Source organism: Dasypus novemcinctus, chromosome 3, assembly GCF_030445035.2.
Source record: "Dasypus novemcinctus isolate mDasNov1 chromosome 3, mDasNov1.1.hap2, whole genome shotgun sequence".
NCBI lineage: Eukaryota > Metazoa > Chordata > Mammalia > Cingulata > Dasypodidae > Dasypus > Dasypus novemcinctus.
The window spans coordinates 102,549,579-102,576,390 of NC_080675.1; positions in this window are offsets into that span (position 1 = coordinate 102,549,579).

Here is a 26,812-nt window from a genome sequence, read left to right on the forward strand (position 1 = left end):
TTATATATGAATATATATGTCTTTTATTTTGATAAAAACTGACCAGAGCAATATACCAGAAATAGGTTAATTTTTACAATGGGGGTTTATTGGCTTATAAGATTATAGTTCCAAGGCTGAGAAAAGTATCCAAAGCAAGGCATCATCAGCCAACACTCTCTTCCCAAAGACAGACTGCTGGTGATCCTGGACTCCTCTGCCACATGAGAAGGCACATGGCAGTGTTTACCAGTCTCTTCCTTCTCCTCCATGCTCTGCTGATTTTAGCTTCTGGCCAATCCATCTGGTGCTTTCTCTCTCAGCTTTTGTATGTTCACCTATGATCTCCTGTGTCTCTCTCTGTATTCATCCTACTTACAAAGAAGAGTAAGATGCATCCTGGATCATAATGGACTGAAGTAATCTAATTAAAAAGCCTTTAACCAAGGTGAGGTAGACAAAGTTCCCACCTACAAAAGGGTCAAAACAACAGGAATGGATTAGCTATAAATACATGAATTTCTGGGGTCCATCCAGTATCAAACCATCACACTATGATTTTGAGATCGTTTATAATTTGGGGAAATTATGGAAACAGAAGCTTTAAAACTTCAGTGGAGGAAAAATAGAAAACAACTCATGCATCAGCCAGCCAAAGTGGTGCTAATGCAAAGTATTACAGTCACAAGGTCCTAAAATGTCCAATTCAAGTTACCAGAAGAGGTACTTTCTACCCAAAGTCATTTGCCATGTGTTGAAACAAGGCAGGTGAGGGAAGTGGACTTGGCCCAATGGATAGGGTGTCCGCCTACCACAGCGGAGGTCAGTGATTCAAACCCCGGGCCTCCTTGACTGTGTGGAGCTGGCCCATGCACAGTTCTGATACGTGCAAGGAGTGCCCTGCCACGCAGGGGTGTCCCCCATGTAGGGGAGTCCCACGTGCAAGGAGTGCACCCCATAAGGAGAGCTGCCCAGTGCAAAAGAAAGTGCAGCCTGCCCAAGAATGGCACCACACACACACAGAGCTGACACAGCAAGATGATGCAACAAAAAGAAACACAGATTCCTGGTGCCTCTGATAAGGATAGAAGCAGTCACAGGAGAACACACCGCAAATGGACACAGAGAGCAGACAATTGGGAGGAGAGGGGAGAGAAATAAATACATAATCTTAAAAAAAAAAAAATAAGGAAGGCAGGTGATGTCTACAAGCATTCAACCCTTTCTTCCTCTTAAGACCACGCAGTCCAGATTCTTCCAATCTTAGCAGTAGGCAGGCAAAAGGATTGTCTTTCACCCCAGGGCTCATTCCTTTCTGGGCTCAGATGATCTGTTCTCATCAGCTGCAAACTATTAGGCTCATCTCACTTCCTGGGACCTCTATAGATGTAATTGAAACATCTTGATTTAATAAAGTAAAAGCAAAACCTCTGAATTTGATACCATTAAAGGGTTGTCAGGTATGGAGGAACAGACCAGCTTACAAACATAATTAATATCTCTTTGAAATTCATAAATAATATCAAAATGCCACAAATTTTTCTTTAAGAAATTGCTAGATGCTCTATTGTTACCACAGGTTTTGGTGATAATTAAAATTCCTTGTCATTCTTATGCAAATATGGAGGAAAGCACTGGAACCACATGACAAATACAGCTACAAAAACTGCAGTGAAAAATTCTAGTCTGAGCCCCATTTCTATAATGACTGTATATTTTTTTATTTTAAAGAAGTTTTAGATTACATATATATTACATTAAAAATATAGAGGATTCCCATATACCTCACTCCCCCCTCCTCCCACACTTTTCCCCATTAACAACAACATAATAATAAGTGTGGTACATTTGTTACAGTAGATGAACACATATGGAAGCATTCTACTCCCCATGGTCTATAGATTATATTGGACTTTACAGTTTTCACCACAAAATTTCATAGGTTTTGACAGAATATATAATGGCCTGTATCCATTATTTCAATGTCGTTCAGAACAGTTCCAATACCTCAAAAATGCCCCATGTTACACCTATGCTTCCTTTTCCCTCCCCTTAGAACCTCTGGTGGCCACTGCCTTTACATCAATGTTACAAGTTTTTCCAATGCTAAAATAATAATAAGTCTACTTTAAGCCATAGTTGCATTGCCCCCTGTAGCACTTTGATATTGTTTATGGATTTCAAAAATAGATATTGGATTATGTTTGTAAACTGATCTTTTCCTCTGGGCATATGAGATTATATTGAATTCAGAGGTTTGCTTGAACCCAATGTCAGTAAGGCATTGAGTCCCCATCCCTTGGTGGGTGGGGACTCACAGATAAAAGGCATGGCAAAAGAGAGAGATAGAGGGGTTTTTCATGTTGGAGTTTTGATATTAGAGTTTGATGCTGAAGCCTTAAGCTGGATCCCCAGGAACTAAGCTCACAGAGGAAAGAGAAGCAAGTTTAAGGATGAGAGAAACACTGAGCCCAGGAAGAAGCAAGCCCTGGGAAGAGAGGAACACTGAAGCCAGAGAGAAGCAAGGCCCTGGAAGGGAGGAACCCAGGAAGACTAAATCCTCATAGACATTGGCAGACATCTTGCTCAAACATGTGAAAATAGACTTTGGAAAGGGAAGTAACTTATGCTTTATGACCCACTATCTGCAAGCTCCTAACCCAAATAAATATCCTTTATAAAAAGCAAACGAGTTCTGATATTTTGCATCAGCACCCCTTTGGCTGACTAATACACCCCCTTATGTTTGTTCATTCCTCAATCTTGAGGATTTGGGGATGGTGATGCCCATTCTGCCTCTGATTTAGAGGGGTTTTTATCCCATGGGGCAGATGGATGGAACTGTCTTGCTTGCAGTTATAAATAATTCTGTTTTTTGGGATGGGTGTTGTCCATCATCACCGTTATGTTAGTTTTCCTGGACAAGACCAATGAAATGTAGGATAGCTGTTGCAACTCTGCTGAGATTCAGGGCTTGACAAACATATAAACAGACTGAGTATTTAAGTCTTCGGGATATACATTAAACGAATAGAGTGCTAATTATAGATGCAAATAAAAGGAGAAGAGCCATGTGTAGGAAAATTATAAATGAGTCTAACTCTGTTACATTAGGGAGAATATATTCCAAGGTAAAGCCCACTGGCAGGGTGCTAAATTCCTGAGATTTTTCGCCATGGCTGTAGTCGCTAGATGTCACTAGAATCCTCAGAAGCCCCCTGCATGAGGTACTGTTTACTGTGGCAGTCAATGAGATCTTCCTGAGATCTGCATAAGTATAATCTCTTGAATAAGCTCACATTCACCTTTAAACGTCTTCGATGTAAAAATTCATTTGTGTTTAATATTCAGCACTTTTTTTATTTTATTTTATTTTATTTTATTTTTATTGACTTTGTAATAATATTACATTAAAAATATATATGTGAGGTCCCATTCAACCCCACCCCCCCACCCCACCTCTCCCCCACCCCCAGCAACAGTCGTTCCCATCATCATGACACATCCATTGGATTTGGTAAGTACATCTTTGGGCACCTCTGCACCTCATAGTCAATTAGGTTTTTTTCCAAATGCACAGCTAGTTGGTACTTGGTAACAATCCCTTGGTGCCAGGGAGGCTTATCCCCAGGAGTCACGTTCCAAAGCACGGGGAATGTAGGCATTTATAGACTGAGGTTAGCTTAGAAAGAGGCCACAATTGGCAACAAAGAGGCTTTCAGGAATTAATTCTTAGGCAATATAATACTAGGCCATGTTTCAATTTCACAAGAACAAGTTTCAGAAGTACAACCATGAATATCAAAGGCCTGGCCTATTGGTCTGTTCTAGGCACTGCTTGTGTATTCTAAGGACACATGCTGCTCTATTAGAGAATGTAGCAGGACTCCCCAGAACAGAATTTCAATATTCTTTTGGTTACTGTGTGGGTCTCCACGCACTAAGAAAACACCCCATGACTTGTACATATTCTTATCCATAGAGGCATGCCTCAATTATGCCCCTCCCCACACATTCCTCCATCACTGACACCCCACAGCAGTGATCCTCCCTGCCACAATTGTGACCCTTCTGCAATCCAAAACCACCTCAAAGAGAAAGCTAACAGAATAGAAAATAATAATTTTCATTGTGTTTTTCACCATCATAAGTTGTTATCTTTTATATACAGTGAAAATTTCCTCTGTATCTTCCCCCAGTGTCTTATTTTTTTGGCTGTATTTCCAAAGAAGTTTTAGGTTATGGAATAGTCACATGGAAATTACAGGGGACTCCCAAATACCCCAACCCCTCCTCTCACTCTCTTCCTTATTAATAACATTTTACATGAGGATGAACATTTGTTAGAATTAATGAACAGATTATTGAAGCATTGCTACTAACTGTGGTTAATGGTTTACTTTTTGCACTGTAAACTTCTATAGGTTTTGGTGAAATTTATAATGGCCTGTTCTTCATTGAAAGATCACAGAAAATAATTCCAATGCCCTAAAAATGCCCTCTGTTCCATCTATTCTATTGTTCCCTTACCCTCTCCTGAGAACCTCTGATACCCACTAAGTTTCAATTTTTGAGGAATAAGGTTCATAGTTACATGCATTATTATTGTTGGCTTGACCTATTGGTCTCTTTTCTTTTATTAGGCCTTGCATATGTTCTTGAGAGTCTTGCCCCTTTAACTGAGAACATAGCAGAACTACCCTTGATGGGAGTTCAATATTTTCTTGATTATTATGTAAGTTTCTACCCCCTGAGATAACACACTATGACAAGACAAACGTTTTCATATTCCATAGAAGCATGCCCAAGGCACACCCCATTCTGCATATCCCCTACCCTCTATGCCATGCACCAGTAACCCTCCCTTGCCATATTCACCAAAAGAACATTCCCACCATTGTAGTTTTAACTGCAGACCTACAAATCCCCATAGTCTACTTTTCCTTCCACCAGCCCTCACCCCATTACTTAGAGTCCAATCCAACCCTTCCACCCTATTCCGCCTCACATTCCAGCACATTGACACCAATCAAGAACCAAACACCTGTTTTGGGGAAAAAGAAAACAAAGAATGGAAGAATGTTGACTGCTTTTATATGCCTGCAATTAAATCATGGCTTAACCCTAATGGTAAACTAGTTTTTCCAATTTGCTTCCAGAAAATTGTTTCTGAAATTATTTATAATATATCTCACTAGGATACTGATAAAATAGTTAACTAGAGAATGCAATATTTCTGGAAACTATACCCGAAATAGCTATGTATTCTTAGATATCAATGTTAAGTGCAATATGAGCATACATTTTTATTCTACTTGGGTATGTACTTCCTAAATTTATACAGGTTTTTGATATAATAAGCTAGGATTATTTCTATTAGATCTTCATGAAGATGGAAAATGTAAATTTGTTTCGAATAAATTGAGTTATTATTTTTACAAACTTTATTTTAAGAATATTTGTATTTTGTAGGAAGTTTGAAGACAGTTTTAAAGATCTATTTGATAAGTTAGGCAGTTTTATGTTAACTATGCAAGATGTGGTTTCTTAAGGGAAGTACTTTTGTTCTAAAGTAAAATGACTTTTTTTTCACATAGTGAGAAGTAGGAAAGTATAGGACAAAATCTAATGGATATAGGAACTTAGAGATGGTTTGTGAAAATTAATTTTATTTGTTAAGGTTGATGATGCCTCGGATTTGTTAGGATTATTAATATGATTTTTAAAGAGCATACTCATGCAAAACTAGAATTTGATTTTTTCTATGTTAAAATTATGAAATTTTCTCAGATTATTTTTTGTTCATATTGAAAGGATATGAAAGGTTTTTCTTTTTTTATTATTTTTTATTATTGATTCTGTAAAAATATTACATTAAAAAAAATATGAAGACCCATTCAACCCCACCACCCCCACCCCACCACTCCCCCCCAGCAACACTCATTCCCATCATCATGACACATCCATTGCATTTGGTAAGTACATCTCTGGGCACCTCTGCACCTCAAGGTCAATGGTCCACATCATGGACCATTCCATACTCTCCCCCATTCCATCCAGTGGGCCCTGGGAGGATTTACAATGTCCGGAGATTGCCCCTGAAGCACCATCCAGGGCAGCTCCAAGTCCCAAAGACACCTCCACATCTCGTCTCTTCCTACCATTCCCCATACCCATTAGCCACCATGTCCATTTTTCCCACTCCAATGCCACCTTTTCTCTGTGGACATTGGATTGGTTGTGTCCATTGCACCTCTATGTCAAGAGGAGGCTCAGATTCCACATGGATACTGGATGCAATCCTCCCGCTTTCAGTTGTAGGCACTCTAGACTCCATGGTGTGGTGGTTGTCCTTCTTCAACTCCATCTTAGCTGAGTGAGATGAGTCCAATAAATCAGATTGTAGGTGCTGGAGTCTGTTGAGGCTCAGGGCCTGGCTATCACATTGTCAGTCCAGAGATTCAGATCCCCTAAATATATCTTAAACCCCAACACCAACTACAACTCCAGCACAGTAGCATGAAAGTCTTATGAAGAGAGATCCCATCTGAGTCCAGATTCAATACGCATAAACACCAGCTCCAAAGAAGGGTCATCTGACATGGCAGTTAACCCCATCTGCCATGACCATAGCACCCATGGATCTCTTTAGCCCTCAAAGGAAACAATATCTGGTGGTTGTATCTACTTTATCTGTCTCTTAGACTCTTCTCAGTTGTGCATAAGGGCAATCCTTCTGACAGCCTCCAGACTCTTTTTTAGAGACTCGTAGCCATCTAAACTCATTTCTCCTTTCCATTTCCCCCTTACATTAGGTCAAACAGCATTTTAAAGTCATGTTATTTTATGTAGACAGGGATATTCTGCTGGTCCACGTTGAACCTTTAATTCAAGGTCATTTTCCAGTTACGTCATCAGCTGGTACTTGGTAGTGATCCCTTGGTGCCAGGGAGGCTCATCCCCGGGTGTCATGTCCCACACTGGGGGGAAGGCATTGCATTTACATGCTGAGTTTGGCTTCAAGACTGGCCACATTTGAGTAACATGAAGGCTGTCAGGAGGAAATTCCCAGGCACAATGCTGCTGTAGGCCTTGTTCTTATTTCAGGCATATCAGCTCACAAGCATAGTCATTAGCGTCAGGGGCTCACTGTTGGACCCTCATTCCTTCCCGGTCCTTGCCACTGCACCTGGGAGACTGTCGCTGCTCCCCTAGGGACCACGACAGAGCACCACTGGCCAGGAACCCAGTACCCCCCCAGCTGTAGTTTTTAATTGTTGCCACCATGAGTATATCCAAATATTAACATGCACCCTGGACATATGTCCTGTATAGCTCCCTGTCAGCCATATATCACCTGTCAATAGTATCCTATACCAGTATTCCTCCATTGCCATTGTTGAACCACTCTGTGATCCAGAACTTCCTGAAAACTGAAGGCCAGTATAATGTCCGGATCCCTTACTAGCAAAATGGCATATAGCGATGGGTTTAAAGGTTAGATATAGAATACATGTTGACTTGGAAAAAATTCTACATCCTATCTTTTTCTTTTTTTTTCCCCCCCCTAATTATTGAACTTCTCTTAACAAGAGCCCTAGACCACAGCAATTCATATATATAATATACAGCACTCCCACACATCCATCACAAAACCTTTTCCCTTCCACAGCGATACTCTTACACCCTATTCACATCATATTTACTTAAATTGATGTACAGAGTCTGAGACAATAGCTTTCAAACAAGGTGACATCTGTGCTTACATTGTGGTGCATACTTTAGGATACACAGTTTTCTAATTTTTTAGTTATCCTATGTTTTACATTATGGTTTACATTATCAGTCTGTTGTCTCCTATATGTTATGGTGTAATATTACATGTTTTATATCCATCCTTGTGTACTCTCATGAAACTCCTCTCTTACCCCCCATTTACCTTGGTTCCACACATTTAACATCCATTTTCCCATCCACCTTGGTGCCTACGGTGACAGCCAACCTCCGTTTCCTGAGGAGCCACGTCCAGAGATAGTTGGAATAGTGTTCAGGGCCTAACTTGCTCAACTGCCCCAATGCCCTGGGAGCCACCCTTTCTCTCGAGAGATACAGTTCCCTCTATTTGATGGCATTAGTCCTCCCCAGGATGTGGGTCCACCCCCACTCTCACTACTTGGGTCTCTACCCAATGGTGCCACCCACTCTGGCAAAATGAGCATTCAGACATTCCCCAGGAGCCCGTCCCACATTGGACCATCCCCTCTGAGCATTCTAAACAGGTAACCCTCTTAATTATATTTTGATATGATTTTCTCGGCATTTTACTCTCCACCAACACCTGACACTCTCCTATGTTCATATGCTACCCCTCCATCCCCCCACTTTTGGGCAATATTACCCATCCGCCCATCCCCAGCCACCCTCAAACCCGCAAAGCCCCTCCCAAAGGCAACCCCTTGCCCCCATTTTATCTCTTGTGTTCATACTTACCACCAGCTCGTCATAAATTCCACCCCTACAGACGTCAGCTCACTTCCTTTCTCCACCCCCCGATTTCCTGAAAGCCTATCGTTCAGTCTCTTGCTCTCTGAGGCAGCTTGCTTATTTCATATCATTGAGGTCATGTAGTATTTGTCCTTCAATGCCTGGGTTGCTTCACTCAACATAAGGTTCTCAAGATTCATCCATGTTATCACGTTTGTTTGTAGTGTATTTGTTCTTATAGCCGAGTAGTATTCCATTGTGTGTATATACCACATTTTATTGATCCACTCATCTGTTGATGGGCATTTGGGTTGATTCCAACTTTTTGCAATAGTGAACAATGCTGCTATGAACATTGGTGTACATGTATCGGTTTGTGTCCTTGTTTTCAGTTCTGCTGGGTATATACTCAGCAGTGGTATTGCTGGGTCATATGGCACATCTATGGCTAGTTTTTTGAGAAACTGCCATACTGTCCTCCAGAATGGTGGGATCCTTCTGCATTCCCACCAGCAGTGGATAAGTGTTCGCCTTTCTTCACATCCTCTCCAGCATTTGTATTCTTCTGTTTTTTTCATAGCTGCCAATCTTATGGGTGTAAGATGGTATCTCATTGTAGTTTTGATTTGCATTTCCCTGATAGCTAGAGATTTGGAGCATTTTTTCATGTGCTTTTTAGCCATTTCTATTTCTTCTTTGGAGAAGTGTCTGTTTAAATCTTTTTCCCATTTTTTAAATGGGTTGTTTATCTTTTTATTTTCAAGATATAGGAGTTCTTTATATATGCAAGTTATAAGTTTCTTATCAGATATATGGTTGCCAAATATTTTCTCCCACTGTGTGGGCTCCCTTTTTACTTTCTTGACAAACTCCTTTGAGGTGCAGAAGGCTTTAATTTTGAGGAAGTCCCATTTATCTATTAGTTCTTTTGCTGCTTGTGCTTTTGTTGTGATATTCATGAATCCATTTCCTATTACAAGGTCCTGTAGATGTTTCCCTACACTGCTTTCTAAGGTATTTATGGTCTTGGCTCTTATATTTAGGTCTTTGATCCATCTTGAGTTGATCTTTGTATAACGTGTGAGATGGTAATCCTCTTTCATTCTTCTATATATGGCTATCCAGTTCTCCAGACACCATTTGTTGAATAGGCCACTCTCTCCCAGTTGAGAGGGTTTCGTGGCTTTATCGAATATTATGTGGCTATATATGTGCGGTTCTATATGAGAGCTTTCAATTTGATTCCATTGATCTGTGTGTCTCTCCTTATGCCAATACCATGCTGTTTTAACCACCGTAGCTTTGTAGTATGTTTTGAAGTCAGGTAGTGTGATTCCTCCAATTTCGTTTTTCTTTTTCAGTATGTCTTTGGCTATTCGAGGTCTCTTTCCTTTCCAAATAAATTTCATAGTTAGTTTTTCTAGTTCCTTAAAGAAGGCTGTGTTGACTTTTATTGGGATTGCATTGAATTGTAGATCAGTTTTGGTAGGATAGACATCTTAATAATATTCAGTCTTCCTATCCATGAACAAGGAATATTCTTCCATTTATTTAGGTCTTCTTTGATTTCCTTGAACAGTCTTGTATAGTTCTCAGTGTATAAGTTTTTTACCTCTTTAGTTAAATTTATTCCTAAGTATTTGATTTTTTTACTTACTATTGTGAATGGTATTTGTTTCTTGATTTCCTTCTGATCTTGCTCATTATTGGTGTACAGAAATGCTACTGATTTTTGCGCATTGATTTATAAACTGCGACTTTACTAAACTCATTTATGAGTTCTAGAAGCTTTGTTGTAGACCTCTCAGGGTTTTCTATGTATAGGACCATGTCATCTGCAAATAATGAAATTTTGACTTCTTCCTTTCCAATTTGAATGTCTTTTATATCTGGTTCTTGCCTCAGTGCTCGAGCAAGTACTTCTAAGACAATGTTAAATAGGAGCGGAGACAATGGGCATCCTTGTCTTGTTCCTGAGTTTAGAGCGAAGGATTTTAGGATTTCTCCATTGTAAAAAATGTTGGCTGTAGGTTTTTCATATATACTCTTTATCATGTTTAAAAAATTTCCTTGTATTCTGATCTTTTGAAGTGTTTTTATCAAGAAAGGGTATTTTGTCAAATGCTTTTTCTGCATCTATAGATATAATCATGTGATTTTTTTCCTTCAATCTGTTTATATGGTGTATTACATTGATTGATTTTCTTATGTTGAACCATCCTTGCATACTTGGAATAAATCCCACTTGGTCGTGGTGTATAATTCATTTAATGTGTTGTTGAATACGATTAGCAAGTATTTTGTTAAGTATTTTTGCATCTAGGTTCATTAGAGAAATCGGTCTGTAATTTTCCTTTCTTGTGGTGTCTTTGTTTGGCTTTGGTACTAGAGTAATGTTGGCATCATAGAAGGAGTTCAGCAATGTTCCTTCTGTTTCGATTTTTTGGAATAGTTTCAGCAGTATTGGTGTTAGTTCTTTCTGGAATGTTTTGTAGAATTCACCTGTGGAGCCATCTGGCCCTGGACTCTTCTTAGTTGGGAGATTTTTAATGACTGATTCTATCTCTCTGCTTGTGATTGGTTTGTTAAGATCATCAATTTCTTCTTTTGTCAATATGAGTTGCGTATGTGTTTCTAGGAATTTGTCCATTTCCTCTAAATTGTCATTTTTGTTGGAATATAGTTTTTCAAAGTATCCTCTTATGGTAGTCTTTATTTCTGTGGGGTCAGTGGTGATATTGTCTTTCTCATTTCTTATTTTGTGTATTTGCATCTTCTCTCTTTTTTTCTTTGTTAGTCTCACTAAAGGTTTGTCAATTTTGTTGATCTTCTCAAAAAACCAGCTCTTGGTCTTGTTTATCTTTTCAAGTGCTTTCTTATTTTCTATTTCATTTAGTTCTGCGCTTATATTTTTTATTTCCCTCCTTCTTCTTCCTGTTGGGTTACTTTGTTGTTGTTTTTCTAATTCCTTCAAATGTGCAGTTAGTTCTTCAATTTTTGCTCTTTCTTCTTTTTTGATATATGAATTTATGGCTATAAATTTCCCTCTTAGTACTGCTTTTGCTACATCCCATAAATTTTGGTATGTTGTGTTATCAATATCATTTGTTTCAAGGTAGTCATTGATTTCTTTTGAGATTTCCTCTTTGACCCACTGTTTTTCTAAGAGTGTGCTGTTTAATTTCCAAATCGTGGTGTGAAATCTGGGCCTCTGTCCCTTGCAAATTTCCAGCTTGACTCCACTGTGGTCAGAGATATTGTTTTGTATGATTTCAATCTTTCTGAATTCATTCAGCCTTTCTTTGTGGCCTAGCATATGGTCTATCTTAGAGAATGATCCATGTGCCCTTGAGAAAAATGTATATCCTGCTCTGTTTGGGTGTAATGATCTATATATGTCTATTAGATCCAGCTCCTCTAATATATTGTTCAAATGTTTTGTTTCTTTAGTGATTCTCTTTTGAGATATTCTGTCCAGAGTTGATAGTGGTGTATTAAAATCCCCCACTATAATTGTAGATGCATATATTCTTTCACTTAGTTTTTCCAGTGTTTGCCTCACATATTTGGAGGCACCCTTGTTAGGAGCATAAATATTTATGATTGTTTGATCTTCTTGACAGATTTTCCCTTTCACTAAAATGTAGTATCCTTCTTTGTCTCTCACAATTGTTTCACATTTAAAGTCTATTTTGTCTGATATTAATATAGCTACTCCTGCCTTTTTTTTGGTTATTGTTTGCTTGTATGATTGTTTTCCAGCCATTCACTTTCAGCCTCCATGAGTCTCTGGGTCTAAGATGTGTCTCTTGTAGACAGCATACAGATGGGTCATATTTCCTTATCCAATGTCCCAGTCTGAATCTTTTGATAGGTGAGTTTAATCCATTGACATTCAGTGTTATTACTTTCAAGGAATTGTTTGTGTTAGCCATATTTTGATTGGATTTGTGTTTGTCATATTTTGTATTTTTTTCCTTCTATTTTTGTCTTTTTTTGTTGCTCTTATACTCTCCTCCAACTCTGCCTGTCCTGTTTTTTTCCTTTCTTCCTGCAGAACTCCCTTTAGAATTTCTTGAAGGGGAGGTTGCTTGTTGGTATACTCTTTCAGTTTCTGTTTATCTGCGAATATTTTTAACTCTCCATCATGTTTGAATGCTAGTTTAGCTGGATAGAGTATTCTTGGTTGGAAATTTTTTTCCTTTAGTACCTTGACTATATCATACCACTGCCTTCTTGCCTCCATCGTTTCAGATGAGAAATCAGCACTTAATCTTATGGAGCTTCCCTTGTATGTGATGGTTTTCTTTTCTCTTGCTGCTTTTAGGATTTTCTCTTTGTCTTGAGCATTTGATAATTTGACAAGTATATGTCTTGGGGTGGGCCTGTTGGGGTTTATGATTAGTGGAGTGCGCTGTGCTTCTTGGATATGCACATCTGTCTCTTTCAGTAGATTTGGGAAGTTTTCAGCCATTATTTCCTGCAACACTCCTTCTGACCCCTTTCCCTTCTCTTCTCCTTCTGGAATGCCTATAATATGTATGTTTGAGCGTTTTGCATTGTCATTCAGGTCCCTGAGTCCTAGCTGGATTTTTTCTATCTTTTTATGAACCCTTCCACTATCTGTTTGATTTCTGATGTACTGTCTTCCACGTCACTAATTCTCTGCTCTGCCTCTTCTAGTCTGCTGATATTGGCTGCAAGTGTATTTTTGATTTCTTGAACTGTGGTGTTCATTCCCATCATATCTGTTATCTTTTTGCGTATGTCTGCAATTTCCCCTCCAAGTGCTGTCTTCATGTTGTTAACCTCTTTCATTACTTCATCAAATTTGTCGGTCATAAATGTTCTGAGATCTTTCATTGCTTGTGCGAAGTTCTGCTCCCCTTCCTGATTTTTAGTTTGTTGATTGGATTCAGCCATGTTTTCCTGATTACTGGTTTGATTTGTAGTTTTTTGTTGCTGTGTCATCATCATTTTATCTTGACAGGTTTATTTAGTTCCTTAGCTTCTTTGTCTACTCTTGGAGATTAGTCAGTTGTTTTTTTTTGTAAGTGTTATATCTTGTCTTTGTCACTTTGTTCTTTTTATTCTAATTTCTTGTTGCTGGTTAAGTTCACTTTAGAGGAAAGTGTTAGTGCCGGGGAAAGGCAATTGTGTAAGCAAGGAAAATGTGTAAAGTAGTATTGGTGATATATGTTAACAAACAAGAATATGAGATCTGGGAGGGTGGAGGTTAGATTCGTGTAAATTGTGTAGAGTTATAGCAGTAGGTAGAGTACCTATTATGAGGTAGATGACTGAATATGGGAGGAATATGGTATGTGCTAAAAAGCTATTGTTTTCGTGAGAGAGGGAAAGAGAAAAGAATGGTAATAGTTTCAAGAGTGGATAACAGACAGAACACAAAACAGAGGTATTAGAAATTAAGAGTTAGACACTTTATGGATCAAAGGGAGGTGGGAGGTGGAATATAGGAGAGACAGTAGATGATGGCGGATATCAAGATGTAGGGGAAAGGGGATAGTGTTGGTAGCCTAAGTCAGTTCACACAGAAATGAGGCAGTGGAGGATGGGAAAACCCAGCAAATGTGAGGTGTTCCCTGCAGCACTTATTGTATAATTGAGTTAAAATGAAATAAGTAGAAAAAAAATTTTTAAAAACCCTAAATAACTGAATAAAAAAAAGATTTTAGGGGATACGCTGGGAGAAAAGACTAGGGGATAATGCAATAGTAGCAATCAGGATATTAAAAAAATTAAAAAATAAGGTAAAATGAAAATAAAAACAAAACAAAATGAAACGATAAAGAAAAAACGCAAACGTTGAAGGCTAGGGCATTCAAGGATCTCAGATGGACCTCAGGGCGTGATGGATTCAGGGGTGGAAAGTCTGAGTTATTGAAGACTCAAGAGGTTTGAGTCTCAGGTATGGGCCACCAGAATTTAGGGGATTCAGACCTGGCAACATCAAATCTGGTCAACAGGAAGCCTAGGAGCCCCACAGTGTAACACAGCCCTCCGGGAGCCCCACAGCTGGGTGTCAGCCCTATAAGGGAAGTCAGATCCGCAAACTCTATATTATGTCTGAACCCTGCAATTCACTTACTCAGTAGGGTTTTTTTTTAGCAGGTAAATCGACAATTCCGCTTTTGGACAGCTCCCACCCTGTGATTCCAAAAACGGCCAGCTGAGGGTGCCTCTACACCGCAGTCAATTTACTGAAGCAGATCCAAAGCCCGCCGTGGGTTGGGTTCCGGTTGGAAATGCCGAAAATGGATTCCAAAACCGGAATTCCCAAGCTTCGCGAAATATTCCCCAATCGGCTTCCTGACGTGTCCCCCTCCCTCACCGCACCCTGAAATTACCTCCCAATTATGTCCCTTTATTACTAAGAATCTAATTTCGTTGCATATCGGCAGCCGGGCCTGGGGGGTGGGGCTCCAGGCGGAAGCGCTATTATTTGTGTCCGCAATCAAAAATTCCCCCGCTTCACAAAACACCGTCTGTCTCCCCAAATCGATTCGCAAAGGCATCCATTCCCTCAACCTTCCAACAGCCTGCCCAGGATTCGCGAATTCCCTAGCACCACAAAGCCGCCAAAAGCGCATCCGGAGCGCCGATACCGCGGTTCCCCCGCCCCCCCAAGGAGTGAGCAGCCCGTCTGCTGGTCTCACCTCCAGGCAATAGAAGCCAAATTATATCTTATAGACCAATCCTCTCCGTTACTTTTCCACCAAATCGATGTCCAGACACTTCCTGCCCTGCAAAAATCCTCTCGCTGTGTCAAGGTTTTTCTTAATCATCTGAGTATTCTGCCTAGAAGAGAAAGATTCTATGTCATAGCAGAATATATCCTTGTTGATGTTTTTGCTGGTCTTATCATTCATTATTGTTTTAGAATACAAGTCTTCTCACCTTTAAAAGAACTAAGTATCTTTCTTACAATCATCTTAACTCCTATTTATTCTTTTCCTGTTACTTTGATTAAATAGGAAACCAAATATTGTTTCATAGTTATCCAATTTCCTGATTACGTAATGGTTAAAAATGACTACTTTTAGCACTTTGCTTTCCCAAAATAAAATCCTATAGGATATGTTTTTATTTCAAACTTTTACAAAGGATTTGTTCCTTCACTTTGCAGGAAGAGAAGTACTAGAAAGAGTGTCATTCATTATGTTATGAGTTGTATGGAGAGTATTGTCAATTAAAAGTGACCATGGTAGCTGCTGAGGGTAGGGAGAGGGAAGAAGAGACGTGATGTGGGGGCATTTTCAGGACTTGGAGTTGTCCTGGGTGGTACTGCAGGGACAGATGCTGAACATAGTATGTCCTACCATGGTCCACTGGATGGACTGGGGGAGAGTGCAAACTACAATGTAAATCATTATCCATTTGGTGCAACAGTGCTCCAAAATGTATTCACCAAATGCAATGAATGTCCCATGATGATGAAAGAGGTTGTTGATGTGGGAGGAGTGCGGTGAGGGGGGTGGGCGGTATATGAGGACCTCTTATATTTTTTGAATGCAACATTTAAAAAAAAACAGAATAAAAGTAAAAATAAATAAGTAAAAAAGGGATTTTCTAACCTTCTGTTGGCTGTATTTATATGGGTGAAAAGCTATTTATATAAATATTTAGAGATTGACTTGGAATGCCTATGACAACATGGATGAACAATGAGGACATTATGCTAAGTGAATATAGCCAGACGCAAAAGGACAAATATTTTATGGGTCACTGAAATGAACTAAATATGTTGAGTAAACTTATGGAGTTAAACTATAGAGTAAAGGTTAGTAAGAGACAAAATGTGAGCGAGAAAGGAGACCTGATGCTGAATACCCATAGAATGTTTAATGAAGTTGTGTATAATTATATGGAAATGGATCATGCTGTTGGTAATACATTATAATGAGTAAAACTAACACTGCTGATTTTATAATGTGATTTTTGTGAAAGAGGTATTTTTGGGAGGTGATGTTAATTGAAGGACAGCTAGAGGATAGCCTAGGGACTGTATGACACAGTGATTTTGATGTTAGATGAATATTGTGCTTAACAATACAAACACAATACTGTTCCTCTATTACAAGGTGTTAAGAATATAATGATAAATCAGAAATATACAAATAATGTAACTTATAGAATATAGTTAACAGTAATACTTTAATATTTTTGTAGCAAAGGCAGAGAAGATACTATATCAATGCTAAATTTTAGAAAAGAAAATGGGATTTAATTTTATGAGATGTAAACATGATCAAGCATTTTCTTTTCATTTTCTTCATTAAAAAGGAGATATTTGTCATGTCATTTAACAAATCAGTGTTCATTTATTCATCTTTAGGAACACAGGTGAAATAATTGAGTTTGTTTGCAGTATTAAATAAGATACATGTCTGTGAATAGGTTTTTTTTTTTAAGTAATGCTTACATAATTTGTTAAGGTGCCCTTTGTCTGTTATTAATATTTTATTTTTTGTGGTTGAAATAAAGTTTTAAAAAAAGATTCAAATCAAATGCAATGAGCCCTTCAATTAGGAAGAGCTGTCTTAAAATCCACTCTACCACATGTGCACAACTCTATAATTGACCTTTGGACTGTGCCAAGTAAAACCTGCTCCCTTCTGTCTACCTCTTACCTTCCATTCCCATAAAATCCCCTTTAACTCTCAGATTGGAGAAATCATATTTGTGCCTTGCCTCTCTCCTTGATCTTTAACTCCACAATAAAACTCCTTCTTTTCAAAATCCTGATGTCATGGCATTGGCCTCTGTGCATGTCAGACAGTGAGCCCTTGCTCAGTAACAGTATTACAACTTTTACACATTACTGGCAAGAATGAAAAATGGTGCAAACACTTTGGAAAACAGTCTAGCAATTCCTCAAATGATTTAACAGAGAGTTAGTGTATGTCTCAGAAATTCTACTCATAAGTATGTACCCAAATAATTGAAAACAGGGACAGTAATAGATATTTATATTAAAACATTAATAACAACATTATATAGAATATCCAAAAGCTGGAAACAACCCTTGCATCTATTAAAAGCAGAATTAAGTAACAACATTTGATATACATATAATTAAATTTTAAACAGCCATATAGCATTTACTGATAAATGCTACAGCATGGATGAACTTGAAAGCATTATGTTAAGTTTCTGAATCCAGACACAAAATAACACATATTAAAACTTCTTTTTATACAAAATTTCTAGAACAGAAAAATCTGTAAAGACAGAAAGTAGATTAGTAGTTGGGGCTGGGCACATGTGAAGGTTAATAGCTAAATGGTCTAGGGTCTCTTTTTGAGGTAATAAAAGTATTCTAATATTGATTCTGGTGTAGGTTGCACACATGCATGAATATATTTAAAATCATTTAATTGTGTACTCTAAGTGCCTGAATTATCTCTTTTAAAACTGTTAAAATGTACACAATCATTGTTAATAAAATGGCTATTCATCATTTCTAGTTTAGTAAATATTATGCCAAGTTCTTCATACTCCCTAATGTGGGGAGATTGAAAGTAGTTGAGAAATTTTGTGAGTTACTTATTTATAAATGTAGCAGGCCCAAAGAGGATCACATTTAAGTGAGATTTTGAAAATCATGCTCATTAAAGAGAATGAATAAATGTATAATTAATAGAAAATACCTCCCCAAATATTTGAAATCTGTCTTAAAATTACATAAGCAAACAGTGATGGATAAAAGAATAGGGTATACACAGTGCTTATATAGGATGGGGCCTAGGCTTAGACCCGCATTTCAGGAGACCGTGGACACTGAGCAGGATTGGAAAGATTGGGGCTGCCTCTCCTGCAGACCCAGAGACAAAACATAGACCACAGAATTCACTACATCTTGAAATCGAGTGGAGTTTCCCCTTGAGTTTTGGGCTTGCTTGGGACATGTGACCCCTATTTTCCTTCCAATTTGTCCCTTCTGGAATGTGATTGTCTATCCTATGCCTGTCTCAGCATTGTATTTTAGAAGCTGATAACTTGTTTTCCAAGTTTCATAGAACCATTAAGGGAGAAGAATTTTGCCCCAGTTGGATCATTTCCATAACTTATTTTGATGAAACTTTAATTTAGGAGGAAAGAAAGGGGAGGTGCAAGAAGCTAATTCTCAGTGGGACCTAGAAGAGAAAGGAGGGAGCATATGAGAAAGCCAAGGAACCCAAGGACTGCCATCCAGCTAGAATGCTATGGACCCCAAGAAGATGCGAGTCTCTGAAACCATAAACCATAAATTCTACCTGTTTAAGCCAACCAATTATGTGATATTTGTCATAGCAGTTTGGAAAACTAAGATACATATTTATATATCCTTAATTTTTTCTTCTCACAAATTTAAAACAAATTCCATGACATTTAAACATCAACTTTCCATAGATATTCACTTGGATTTTCTGTATGTTTTACATAGTTTCCAGAAACATGAAAGGTTTTGCCTACCAACTAATTCCTGGGACTTCTGGACTTTCTAGGGCAAAGGGTACTCAGTAGTAAATGGGGGAATGCCTTCTATCCAGTCTCAGTTCTCCTAAATGCCTAGGTTAGGGAAGTCCTGCTCTTCCCAATCCACAGTTCTTCATCCTCCTAGATTTAGGGACAATCTCAGGCACAGACACATAGAAGATTGCAGTCAACGGGAATTTTCTAACAAAAAATTGTTAGCAATATTGGTTGCTAAAAGCTTATATCAAGATACACCTAAATAAACAATATGGAGGGAAGCCTACAGAAAGCTATGATAATCATTTATTTACAATGAAAATAGAACTGACATTTCAGAAATGAACAGTCAGAATGGCACCAGAGGAGGAGAAATCTCCAGTAAGAGTTTCTTGGATGAGTACACCAGTCTCAGTGATACCATGCTTTGTGACTTTTAACAAGTTATCCTGAGATATAATACTTCCACAATAAGATATGAAATTATTAAGAAGATTAAGTGAAACAATATGAATGGAAGTTCTTGGCATGTAAGATGTATGCAGATTCACATTCTTTGTTTTTTTTCATATCTCCATATTTTTACCCCTTCTTTATGTAGAATTCTGCCTTGAGCTAATTGATAATAAAAATATAAACTTTTGGAGTTTGGAAATTTGCTGATCCCAATTAGGACACCATATGCTTTGAAAATTATTTTAGAATTAATAAGGTAGTTATTAATATGAATTAATTATATGGCAATATTACTACTTTATTGTTTGTTAACAACCTAAAATATCAGGAGCAGTTTTCAAGGAAAGCAAAGAGGGTGAGAGAGCAAGGGTGGCCATCAGTATAACCCACAGCACTTAGGTCTCTTTCATTTGAAGTGACCCATAATGAATAGACAAGGCAGGAAGAAAATATTCAATAAAATCATTTTTATTTCATTTGAGAAAATTAGGTCTCTCCAGCATCTGATATTTTCTAATTATACTCTCATTTTCCAGATTTTGCCATCTACCAGCACTGTTGAACCAGAAAACTTCTACCTATACACACTTTGAGGGTAAGCCCAGAATAAATTAAAGGAAAATTTCAGAAACAACTTATATCAATGCTAGTGATAACCAGGCTTATAGAATATCTTTTCACATGTTATTCGGCCTTTATTTCATCATTTTGAAAATTATACTTAAGAGCAATTACTTCCTTAAATGTACAATTAACCATAAGACCCAGGAACCACAAACAGATTTTTACCCTAGTGAAATGAAAACTTACATTAACACATAACCTTAAATGAGTGTTTATAGCAGCTATATATTTAATCATTAAAACTGAAAATAACACAATTGTACCTCAACTGGAGAATAGATAAATATACTATAGTATATTCCAACAGTGGAACACTTCTTAGCAACACAAATAAAGGAACTATGGACACACAAAACAACATGAATCAATCTCAGATACATGATACTAAATGAAAAATACCAGACTCTAAGTGTAACATATTGTATGATTTCATATCATGATTTTCTGGGGAAACAAATAGTTAAAATATAAGGATGTTTGCCTTTTACAAAGTTTAAGAATATGGTGATACAAGGGAAAATTACAAAATAATGTAACTTATGGGCAATAGTTAACATTAATTTTATAATTTTTTTTACAGCAATGGCAAAGGAGATATTATACCTATATTCTAAGGGACAATGATAGGTGGGTTATTTTAGTTTTCCAAACAGCTGCCAATGCCAAGTACCAGAAACCTGTTGGCTTTTATAAAGGGCAATTATTTGGGGAATAGCTTACAGTTACACGGAAAAGAAAGGGCCAAACTGAGGGGCTGTCAGAGATGCTTTCTCACCAAAGTAGGCTACTGTTGATCCCAGTGTGTGGTCACATGGTGAGGCAAGATGACCTTTGATCTCTGCCCAGGTTTCAACCTTCTTCTACAGGCTCATCCTTTCTTCTTGAGCTCTGTGGTCTCAGCTTCTTGGGGATTTGTGCTTAAGTGAACCTGTAGTCCTCTCTCTCCTACAAAAGGGCTTGTTTCTTTCTGGCTCCTATATTAGTCTTGTCAGTCTACTGTCTTCCAAATTTCAGCTGTAAACTGTCAGGCAAATTGCTCATCTCTTCCTGGGGCCTCAGCTGCTTGAGCCTCATCACCTGCAGGATCAAGGATAATAGAGCTCTCTCTTTCTGTGTCTGAATGTCTGTTTATTCAGGCATAGCAAAAGGGGGAAAGGCCTCAACTTGAGTCTGATCTCATTGATGTAGTTGTATCAAAATTACCAAAGCAATCCTATTAAGTAATCGGATCAAAGTCCCCTCAGCTGAAGTTAATGCAATCAAAGGACATCACGCCCAGAGGAAAAGATTAGTTTAAAACCATCATCTTTTTCTTTTTGGGATGCATAAAATAGTCTCTATCTGACTCAGGGGTAAAAAGGGTAAATGGAATAATGAAAATACTCTAAAATTGACTGCAATGATGACAGCATGACTATGTGAAGAAAATGAGAGCCATTGAGTGTACCCTTAAATGGACTGTATAAAGCATGCAACAGTATAACACAGGCAATCCAGTAGTAGAAGATGGACTGTGGTTAACAGAACAAATATGAGAATATTCTTTCATGAACTATCTATTTGTGTGTGCGTGTGTGTGTGTGTGTATGCATATATATATATATGTAAGATATGGCCTATAGTTAGTAGTAATATTTTGACAATGCTCTTTCATAGGTGTTTTTTTTTTTGGTAAAGTCACGACTTTTACTATACACTAATTTTTTATGTATGTGCATGTATGAATGATATACTCCTATAAAATATTATCTTAAAAAAACTATAAGAACAGAAAAGAGGTCAGTTGTTGCCTGAGGCAGAAATTGGGGAATTGATGACTATAAGTGGCAAAGAAGAATTTTGAAAATGGAAATATTCTATATTCTGCTATGTGGTGGTTACCAAATGTATTTAACTGTATACTTAAAAACCTTAACTCTTTTTTAAAGATAGTCATGTATATACTTCCTTAATAAATTTTACAACAAATATCAAAACACAGTTATTTCTTTTTTTATGCTTTTTTATTTTTATTTTTTTCATAGTAATCCTTTTTTTGCATATCCTACTAATTTTAATTGTCTTTTTTTAAAGATAAATAGATCACAAAAAAATGTTACATTAAAAAAAATATGAGGTTCTCATATACCCCAAACTCCACCCCACCTTCACTCCTCCCATATCAGCAATCTCTTTCATCATTGTGACACATTCATTGCATTTGCGGAATACATTTTGGAGCACTGCAGCACTACATGGATTACAGTTTACATTGTAGTTTACACTCTCCCCCAGTCCATTCAGTGCTTTGTGGCATTATATATAATGTCCAGTATCTGTCCCTGCAATATCATTTAGGAAATGCCAAGTCCTGAAAACATCCCCACATCACATCTCTTCTTCCCTCTCCCTACTCTCAGCAAGTACCATGGCAACTGTCTCCACATCAATCATACAATTTCTTCCATTGCTAGAGTCACAATAGTTCTTCAGTAGAATACCAGTAAGTCCACTCTAATCCATATTTTATTCCTCCATCCTGAGGATGCTGGGATGGTGTACACTCCACCTCCTCGAAATCGAGAGGAGGCTTAGATCTCACATTGCTGATGGATGCAATTCTGATTGCAGTTGTTGGCACTCTCAGTTCCGTGGTGTGATTGTTGACCATCTTTACCTCCTTATTAGCTGACCTGGGTAAATCCAACATACCACAGGGTAGGAGTTGCAACTCTGCTGAGGATCAGGGCCCAGCTGGCCCATTCCCAGTCCAGAGACTCCTGAGGATACACCAACCCCAGCACCAACCACAGGTTCAGTAAAAATGACAGAAGAGGCATGTAGGAAAGTCATATCTGAGTCCAACTCCGTCACATTCAGGACCACAAATTCCAAAGTAGGGCCCACTGACAAGCCACTGAACTCCAGAGCCATCTGTCATGACCGTAGAAACTGTGTGCCTCCATAGCCCTCAGGAGCACCAGTACCTGGGGTTGTAATTATTTTGGCTGTCTCTGGGGTCCTGCTGAGACATGCATAAGCGCAACCCCTCTGATAACCTCCTGACTCATTTTGAAGTCTCTTAGCCATGTACTCATTTGTCTTTACCACTTCCCCCTTTTATTCAAGGTCTTTTTCTAGTGGCATTACCAACTGGTGATTGGTAGCAATCCCTTGGCACCAGGGAAGCTCATCTCTGGGAGTCATGTCCCATGCTGGGGGGAAGGTAATGCATTTACATGCTGAGTTTGGCTTAGAGAGTAGCCACATTTGAGAAACATGGAGGCTTTCAGGAAGTAACTCTTAGGTACCCTGCAGCTCTAAGCCTACTTCAAATTTTAGGCATACAGGCTCATAAGCATAGTCATCAGTATCAAAGGCTCATCATTGGACCATTCTTCTTCATTGGTCTTTGCCCTTGCACTTGGGGGATTTTTGCTGCTCCATGCAGAATGTGACAGAGTTTCCCTCAGTTGTCATATGTAACTCTACATACTATAACAATACTCAATGAATATCTGAACATATTTATATACCCTATATACATGCTCTGGAGAACTCCCTCCCACCCATGCATACCCCATCAATGACACCCCATACTAGTGCTGCTCTCCTGCCGTAGTCGAACCCCTCTGTAACCTAAAACTTCCTAAAAAATGAAACCTAATATATAGCTGTTCCACTGTGGAATGTGACAGAGCTCCCTTGGCTAGGATCTCAGCATTCCCTCTGTTGTCATTTGTAACTCCAACTACTATGAAAAACCCAGTGAATATCTGAACATTTTTATATACCCTGTTTACATGCCCTGGAGAATTCCCACCCAACCATGTGTCCTCCATTATTAACACCACACACCAGTGTTCCTCCCCTGCCATAGTTGAACTGCTTTATGATATTTTTCATTTTTTAATACCCCAATTTATTTTTTACTTTAGTTTTTATAAATTAATATATATTCTATTTCTAATCTTTAAACTATCATTACTATTCCATTTTCCTACTATTTGAATTTGGCAATATAGTGGGGTTCATTTTTGAAGAAGTTTTGGATCACAAAGTGGTTAAAAAATCTTAACTTTTTTTAGAAGGTACAAGAGATTGAACCCAGGACCTCACACATCTGCTTTCTTAAATATTAACTTTCACTATATGTAAATTATATATATACCAAAAAATTTTTAAATACAAATTTTAACTTATAAATTATTTGTTAAATGAAAACAATTACTTTATTGCATTACTAAGATTTTCGTTTTTCTACATTTAGTGAAATCATATTTATATTTGCTCCAACAAATATTCATCTAAATTGATATCCCTCCAGATGTTACCTCTCAAAATTCCTTCACTTATTGACTATGTAACTTGGACAAATCCCTTAGTCTCTTTTCACCCTTTTTTTCTCATCTGTAAGCAGATCTAAGTATAAGAATTATATGAGATAGTGCCTGAAAAGGGTTTTGTAGCAACCAAGCAAGAAATTATGCATTGAATCTTTATATATCCAGACCAAGATGGTTATAGACACTTGAATCCAGGTCACAGTAATGACTGGTAGAGTGAAAAAAATCATTTAACTGCTTGGAGATCTAGAAATGTAATGGATAGGTAAAGACTGACAGGGAGAAAAATGAAGAGGACCTTCCTCATAGTGCCATTTCTAAACTCTACCTGATGACTATTGTGAGCAAATTCTTTGTTGTTCTCTTAATCATGACTGTATTCACTCCAATTTGGACATACTTAGACCTATAAACTTAATTGGAAATATGCTGTGTTCATATCGGTAAATCATGTATTCCCAGATACATGGTTTGTGTTTTTCTTTACTTCCTCTTAGAGAATCATAATTCTGCAAATATATTCATTTGTATATATTCCAAGATTACCAGATAATGATAAAAATGATCATTGCTACCATTTGTTCAACACATTTCACCCATATTATGTATTTCTTTAAAAGTCACTTTGGGTTCTCATTTTTTAAATGTATGATTTATCACTATTCTCATTTTTTAAATGTATGATTTATCTACCCTAATCCCAACTTAGCTAGAGAGAGTACTAAAGATCTTTGATCTTCATCAACTTGCAATAAAAGAATAAATAAATCTAAATAATATAATGTTTCTGTCTCTGCTCTCCACAAGCTCAGTTCCTTTCATTGAGGCTTTCAAGTTTTATCAATTTACTAAAGGTTGAGTTATCCTTGAAAATCTTTCCTAAATATACAGGTAAGTGTGTTTGCAATCCTTTGAAATTTATTTCTTCTCTCTCATGAATAAAGAATGTTTATTATTAGAGATAATCTTAAATAATGAAATAAGGAAAAGGAGCCATGAGAATGGGGAAATATGACTTGCTTCAAAGCAAAAGAAATTCATACCGATGAGAAAAAAAGACAAGGAAAAGTCATCAGTAACAACAGCAAAAAAATAAAACTGTTCGTTCAATGCTCAAATAGTCTGTATGGTGCTGGAATATATACCAAACCAATTTTCCACTTTCAAAGGTAGTTCTAACCTCACCCCTAAAAAACAAAAAATCTATATATATTCATACATATGTATATATATACATACACATATCTTTATGTGTGTACAATATATTGACTATGTAAAGTTGGTATTATTGTTACTAGGGTAAGAGAAGGCAAGACATGTTTTGTGTAGGCTTTTAAATAAAGTTGACTATGTAATATTGCATATTCGGCACCATTTGACAATCCATGTCATTTTCTGAATAAAATTATGCTTATGAACCCTTACAATATCTTAATTTCTTAATTTAATTACTCTCATGAAGAGGAAAATCTTGGTTTCTTGGGATTGTACCATATTCTGAACCCTAAAAAGTTCATGATGACAAATTAATATTTTGTCTATGACAATAAGTAAAGGACTTTTAATGATAATATTCCTAATCTGAGAAGCTTAAATAATCACACTCATGATTTTTAATTTTCTAAAATATATAAAACAAGAAATGTGAACTAGTTTCTAAGCACATGAATTTGATTTTAATTCATAACTAATTCAACATTATTCACTTCTAACTAACACATGTTTAAAAAAGAACCACACTAAAATTTTCTTTAAAATTTGAACTAAATGCTAATTAAAATACAATACATGAAGTATATGGAATGCAGGTAAAGTCATGACTGCAGGGACATGTATGCAAATATTTTACAAAAGATTAGCTGCATATCTGTGATCCAAGTATAAGTCTCAAAAAAATAAATGTACAGAAAGTCAAAGGAAATAATAATTATGAGACTAAAAATGAATTAAATAAAAAGGAGTAAGAACTGAATCAACAGAATTCCAGTTGGGTCTTTCACAAAACTAATACAATTGGTAATATGTTAATGAGACAGGTAGAGGAAGAGGAGTCTAGGACCTGGCAGCAAAACAGGACCACAAAACACGTAGCCATGGAAACCCCTTCAGCTTAGAAATCCCCTGAGGGAAAGACTGCCAGCAAGAAGGCTGCTGGAAGGACACCACAAAAACCCTATTTGGAACCAGAATGGAACGAGCTCTCATTCAGGTTAAAGGGAAAGCTGGGGATACCAGCTGGGGATACTCAAGGGGCCTCACCATTGGCCCCTTGGGGAACTTACTGGTGGGGTAATCAACAGAAGAGCGTACAGTTGGGGCCCCTCCCCCAGCATTATGAAAAGGAGGAGTAGGTAATAGCTTAATAAAGATAGCCCCCAAGTGCAAAACGCTCTCTCTGCATAGAGGAGCCTGCATCTGCAGGTTCAGGGATGTAATCCTGTTCTCTTCTCCCATTTCTCAATAAACTA